The sequence below is a fragment of the Canis aureus genome, chromosome 16 (assembly GCF_053574225.1).
Source record: "Canis aureus isolate CA01 chromosome 16, VMU_Caureus_v.1.0, whole genome shotgun sequence".
NCBI classification, from domain to species: domain Eukaryota; kingdom Metazoa; phylum Chordata; class Mammalia; order Carnivora; family Canidae; genus Canis; species Canis aureus.
In genome coordinates, this window is record NC_135626.1 from 57872283 (window position 1) to 57879589 (window position 7307).

Here is a 7307-nt window from a genome sequence, read left to right on the forward strand (position 1 = left end):
AGTGCACAAAGCCTGGTTTGCCCAGAGAACAGAAAGAGTTGGTTGGGATAAAACGTAGAGAGACAAGAGATAAAGCTGGAGTGGCAGGCCATAAAGGCTTCATACATCCTGTTAAAGAGCTTTTATCTCCTTCTATGAGCAATGAGGAGCCTCTGAGGCAGGGGAATAATGTCATCGGATGTCATTATGTCTTGGCAAAGTCACTTTAGCTGCTGCAGGAAAGATAAAGTGAACTGAACACTGGGAATCAGCTGGGGAATGAGAGATGCCCAAGGCTGAACCCAGGCAGCCATAGGTGGGATGGAAAGGAAGGATGCAGGTGATGTCTCCAGGTGGAATCATGGAACTCGCTTGCCAATTTGATGTGTGTTCTGGGTGCTACCGCTGTGTAACAACCTCCCACCAAACATGGTGTACAAAAATAACCTTTAAAAAAAAAGATTTTATTTATATATTCATGAGAGACACAGAGAGAGGCAGAGACATAGGCAGAGGGAGAAGCAGGCTCCCTGCGGGGGGAGCCCAATGTGGGACTCAATCCCAGGATCCCAGGATCAGACCTGAGCCAAACCACTGAGCTACCCAGGTGTCCCCCAAAATAACCATTTTATGATATATTCTGTAGTCAGTAATTCAGATGAGACCCAGCTGAGGTGGCTTGTGTCTACTCCACAATGTTTGCAGTATCAGCAGAGAAGACTAGAAGGGGTAGGGGAGGATTCACTCAGAACAGCTGGGACCTGGAATCATCTGGAGGTTTCTTCACTCATACATCTGGCACCTGGGCTGGGAGGACTCAAAGGTTGGACTTACCCAGGGAGAGAGGGGGTTGGTGAGGACGGTAGTACAAACATGAGACTTCTGCAGGTAGCTTGGGGGCCTCTTGCAGCTCCAAGACGCAGTGTCCCAAAGGGTGCACACAAAAAGAGGGTGTCTGGGGAGAAAGAGAAGAAAGCTGCATGGCCGTTTAGTACTGAGCCTGGGAATAACATTTAAAGTCACTTCCACCATACTCTATTAGTCAAAACAACCACAAACCCACCAGGTTCAAGGATAGGAGACCTACACCCACCTCCCCAGTGGAGGAAGTGTCAAAGAAGTTGGAGTTATGTTTAAAACTGCCATACTGAGGCACATGGCTGGCTCAGTCCACAGAGTTGCGACTATTGATTTTGGGATTTTAAGTTTGGGCCACATGTAGGGTGAGGAGATTACTTAAAAATAAAAATCTTTGGGACACCTGGGTGGCTCAGCAGTTTAGCGCCTGCCTTCTGCCCAGGGTGTGATCCTGGAGTCTCCAGATCGAGTCCCACATCGGGCTTCCTGCATGGAGCCTGCTTCTCCCTCTGCCTGTGTCTCTGCCTCTCTGTCTCTCATGAATAAGTAATATTTAAAAATATATATTAAAAAAAAATAAATACAACTACCCCACCATGGGTGATTCTGTCCCCCACAGTTCATCCTTCCAAATGCAATCCTTTCCTCCCCTGACCTTTGCCTGTCTTCTCATCTCAGTGAATGGTATCTCCCCAGTGCTCAAGCTGGGAACCCAGTGTCACCTTCGGTGCCTCTCTTCTTCTCACCCCCTAACTAATCCATCACCAAGACCTGATGATGTCATCCCCCAGACACAAATATTTTCTGCCTCCCTCGTCTCCTCTGCTCCCACCTCTGCCAGGGCCCCCATTGCCTCCCCCCTGCAGCAGCCTCCATCCTGCCCCCTCTAATCTGCAGAAAACCCAAATCATTATAAAATGCAGCTCACCATGCTTCTCCACTGAAAACACTTCAGAATAACTTTTGCTGGGCCCTGGCCCTGACCTCCAAGGTCCTGCAGGGTCCGGCCCTGCTCCCCCTCCCACTCCCCTAGGGCCCCCAGGGTTCCATTCACACACACATAGACCTTCCTTCATTTCTTCAAACCCTCTGAGCTGTGTCTGTGCATGTTGTTCATTCTGCCTCAGATGTCCCTCCCCCCACTCTCCATGTGACTGACTCTTTCTCATCCTTGGGGTCTTAGCTCAAATGTCTCCTTCCCTGAGAGATTTCCCATCCCCAGCTGTTGTTATTTTAGCTACTGGCATATGAACTAAAACTTTGACCATCATTTAAAATATTTTTGCCTCTTTTTCAGTTTATGTCTGTTTCTCCAACTGAAATGTAAGCTTCAAGCAAGCAGGGACTGGGTCCATCTTGCTCTCTGCATCCCCAGAAGCCAGCACTGGCCTGGCACACAATTCTTTATTGGGTGAACGAATACAAACAATTCCCCAGTCACAGAAGGCGGAGCCACTTTGGTAGTTCACTTCAGCCAATAGGAACCACCCATTTTCAGATTCTCTCAAGATTCATTTCGTAGTTCTTTTAGGAGCTTTTGAGGTGGGGCAGGTGGACAGAGAAAGAAGGAGCGCCAAGGAGTGTGTTTCTGCCACTGGTTTCAGAGCATCCATTTGTCCCTTCATCAGGCACCTGCTACATGCCGCCCAGAGTTCCTGCCCTCCAAGAGCTCTCAAACTGCCCAGAGGCAGATAGATCCCATACAGTGGGTTGCAATCTGTAACAGGGAATCAAGATGCACTAGGAGCTCAGGCAGCCAGCAGCAAGCAAATGTGCCTGGAACTTCCCAACAGTCTCTGAAGCCTTGATTGCAAGCCTCACCTGCCCCCTGGGTAGCCCCAGGGGGAAGGTGCAGTCCCTGGACAGGTCTCCCCAACCCACCTCAGAAACCCTGCCAGAAGAGAGGTTGTGATGGGCAAGGAATGGATCCTCCAGGTAAAAAACAAAGTTGTAATAATAATAACCAGAAAGGCAAACACCGACTAGGGCTCGCATGGCCCAGACACTGTTCTAAGCACTTGGCCTGTGTCTGCTCACCGATCCTCCCAATAGCCCCATGGGCAGATCTTAAAGGAGTAAAGGGGAGGGCACAGGGGTACAATTGGCGCCAGCACCCTAAAGGTCACTCCACCACTGACAGGCCCTGAGGGTTTAAACTGCAGGGATTTGAGGGAGCCACATGGAAGCACTTCCTGACCACAAAGACGGTGAGAATCTAAAATAATTCCCTTCTCAGGGCAGTTGTCTGGGACACACTCAGAGGGTAGTTGGGGGGCGGGGGTTGGGCACCAGATGACCTCACTCACGCCTTATCCCGCCTGGCACTGACTTCACACTGGTGGCCGGGGGACAGATGGGGCAGGACCATCCAGTGCAATGTGCGCCCCGCACTGGAACGGCGGGTCTGGGGACCCGGAGGGCAGCGCGGCCTGCAAGGGTGGAGGCACCCGAGGAAGGGGTCCTGAGCTCGACCCAAGATGCGCAGCGTGCGGCGGCCGTGCGTACCCCGAGGGCCCGGAGGCGCGGGCTGGGCACCCTGCCCCCTCCCCCTGGGGCGACTCGGGTGACTGGGAGCGGCCGGGACCCTCCAACGTCAGCGCAGCCTGAGCAAGCGCCGTCATTTCCTGTGGGCCGGGCTGGGGTGGGGGTGCGGGGGGAGGAAGGCGGGGGAGGCCGGGAGCCAGGCTGGGCGGGTGGGTGGCGGTGGCGACGCCGCCGCTGTGTCCCGGTGTCCAGCCCCGCCCTGCGCCCAAGCAGCGCCAGCCGCAGGGTGTTGCGTCCCGGCTCCCGGCTCCCCTGGGGTTCCCACATCCAGGAGCTGGGCTTGCATTTCCAAGGAGCTCGGGAGGCCCTCCTGGGTGCTGGCGTGTGCAGCCAACCCCAGGGGAATTGTAATGCCCAAGGCTTGGGGGACATCGGTGCACCCAGGGCTCGGGCCATCAGCGCCGAGTCTCGATGCCTCCAACAAGGAACACCGGCGCAGTAGGCCTGCCTGACACACCCATGAGGTGCCAGGCTGGGGGGCTAGCCAAGATCACGTAATTTATTTACACTTCTGACCCCTGCGGAGGCCCTCTACCCACTTAGAGGGAAAGGCCTGAAATGGGTCCCAGGGCTTGTTGGCTGCTAGCTCAGAGAGCCTGACCAGTTTTCTTCCTCAAAAGCAGATCTGGGGCACCTGGCTGGCTCAATCGGAGGAGGAAGCAACTCTTGATCTCTGGGTGGTGAGTTCAAGTCCCACCTTGGGCGTAGAGATTACTTAAATAAACTTTATAAATAAATAAACTTAAAAAAAAAAAAAGGATCTGATTTTCCTCCTTTTGGAATACTTTTTAAAATGTTAAGTCTGGTCTGAAGGCTCAAGGAGTGGTTCCACTAGGCAAGGAGCCTGGGGTTCCTATGCACGAAATCAGGCCAAGGGCCTGGCACAGACCTAGTACACAGCATGCATGTCCCATCCCTCAGCCAGCCACAGTTCTGCAGGTCACCCGGAGGGACCTCTACTCTCTATCCCCTGCAGAGGGAGACAAGGAAACCTCACCAATCTGGCAGAGTTGGTTTCCCAGCTTTCACCCATAACAGCCTCACGAGATTCAGGAGAATCCAGCCTCGATCACCTTGCCTATTGCCGGGATGACAATGAGAATCCAGCCTTTGTGACATGTTTGTCCCTGCCAGATGATGCTTCTCGGCTGGGGCAGGAGGAGAGTGGCTACAGGAGAGGGGGGCCATGCTGAGGATATGGCCTATATGGTAAAGTCCAAAGGCTGGGAGGTGACCCAGGAGCTGGATATTTTCAAACGTAGGGATCGTCCAAGTCATCACTGAAAGCATCCTTATCTCCAGGGGTTGGAGCTGAATCTTCAGGTTGGGGCTGCCTTTAATTGCTCTAACTAGCATCCTCACTGCCCAGGCTGGGGAATTTGAGGCAACCCTCCCCAGGCCCTAACCCTCAGCCTTTTGCCCCTGCTCTCCTCTGGGGACTTTCTAAACTCCCTAAGGGCCCTCTCCCACAGAGCTGCAGAATAAAGAAATGAACAAATGGGAAGGGGACTCGGTGGGGTTGAAGTGCTAACCAGATCCCTCTGGAACCTACTACTCCCCCACACATCCTGCTGGTCCCTTAGGCTCATTTCTGTCCCCAGCTCAATAAATGGCATCACCATCACCCAGTTACTGGAGGCAGAAGTCTAAGGCATCACTGCTTCTCCAGTCAGTTCATCTGCACCTCTTCTTTCTACATCCAGAATGATTCTCCTTCTTGCTCCAACTCTACTGCCACCAGCCTTGGCCGTCCCACCATTACTTCTCTTCCAGATGATCCCCAAAGCTTCCAAACTGGTTTTGCTTCTACTCTTCTTCCCTCCCATGCAATCCATGCTCCCAAATTGCCACTGATATTTTACAACTGAAAATGAAAAGGCTTTTACTCATTTTTCCAGTTGAGGGGGAAAATATCCCAATTCCTTCCCATGACCCTAACTCTGATTCCATCTCTCCTTTTTCCACTCCACTCAGTTACACTGGCCTTCTGTCAGTTCTTGATATATGTCAAGTTCTTTTTGCCTTGAGGCTTTGATACTGCTGTTGCCTGAAACACTCTCCCTCCAGAGCTTGGCGTGGTTGGCAACATCTCATCCTTTAGGTATTAGCTTAGATATCACCTTCTTTTTTTTTTTTTTTAAGATTTTATCTATTTATTCATGAGAGACACAAAGAGAGAGAGAGGCAGAGACATAGGCAGAGGGAAAAGCAGGCTCCACGCAGGGAGCACAATGTGGGACTCGATCCTGGATCCCGGGATCACACCCTGAGGCAAAGGCAGACGCTCAACCACTGAGCCACCCAGGCGTCCCAGATATTACCTTCTGAGAGAAGTCCTTCTGAACCCTGAATCTAAACTTTGCCCCAGGGGCACCTGGGCGGCTCAGTGATTGAGCATCTGCCTTTGGCTCAGGTCATGATCTTGGGGTCCTGGGATCGAGTCCCACATTGGACTCCCCACAGGGAGCCTGCTTCTCTCTCTGCCTGTGTCTCTGCCTCTCTCTCTCTCTCTCTCACGAATAAATAAATAAAATCTTTTAAAATAAATACAGGAATAAACTTTGCCCCAAACTTGCTCCTAGAACCTTGTTAATTTCCTTCATAGCATGTGTGGCAAGTTGTAATCATTTATTTACTTGTCCCCACTAGAATGAAAGCTGAAAAAAAAAATAGAATGAAAGCTGCACAAGGGCAGAGACTGCTTATGTCTCAGCCATAGGTTTATTTTTCTTCTTAAGTAAATTATGTTATTGTAGTATAATATATATTCAAAGAAATGTATATATCCTAAGTGTACAAGCTGGTGTGCCTGGTTGGCTCAGTCAGTACAGCATGTGACTCTTGATCTCTGGGTCATGAGTTCAAGCCCCAAATTGGGCGTGGAGCCTACGTAATAAATAAATAAATAAATAAATAAATAAATAAATAAATAAATAAGTGTGCAGGTCAATGATTGTCACAAATGAACACACCTGTGTAACCAGCACCGAGATCAGGAAATAAAACACTCCCAGTCCCTCAGAGTTCCCCACACGACTTTTTTTTTTTTAATTTTTATTTATTTATGATAGTCACACAGAGAGAGAGAGAGAGAGAGGCAGAGGGAGAAGCAGGCTCCATGCCCCGGGAGCCCGACGTGGGATTCGATCCCGGATATCCAGGATCACGCCCTGGGCCAAAGGCAGGCGCCAAACCACTGCGCCACCCAGGGATCCCCCCACACGACTTTTGAAAGCTAAACACTGTATTGGTCAGATTCATTTTTGCCAGTTTTGAACTTTATGTAAATGGAATGATCCCTAATGATGCTTGCATCCTAATCCCCAGAACTTTTAAATATTACTTTGCATAGCAAAGGGGACTTTGCAGATGTAATTGAGTTAAGGACCTTAACTCAATAGGGAGATTACACTGGGTTATTAGGTGGGCTCACTGTCATCACAGAGTCTTTAAAAGCAGTAGAGGGAAGCAGAAAGGTCAGAGTGATGTAGTGTGAGAAAGATTCAACCTGCTTTGATGCTTTAAAGATTGATGGCTTTGAAGATGGAAGAAGGGGGCCACAAGCCGAGGAATGTGGGTGGCCATTAGAAGGTGCAAATAACAAGGAAACTGATTCTTTCCTAGAGCTTCCAGAGAGGAATACAGCCTTGGAGACACTTATGTTTCAGCCAGCCACTGACAGCCACATTGACTTCTAACTTACAAAACTATTGGACAGTAAATTTGTGTTGTTTCAAGTCATTAAATTTCAAGTCTATAAATTGTTATAGAAATAATAGGATACTAACAAGACTGCTTTTTATGCCTGGCATCTTTCTCTCAACATTTTATTTGTACTATATGATATTTCATTGCATGCATATACCACATTTTATTCATCAACTATTGATGGGCATTTGGGTTGTTTCCAGTTCGGGCTATTATCA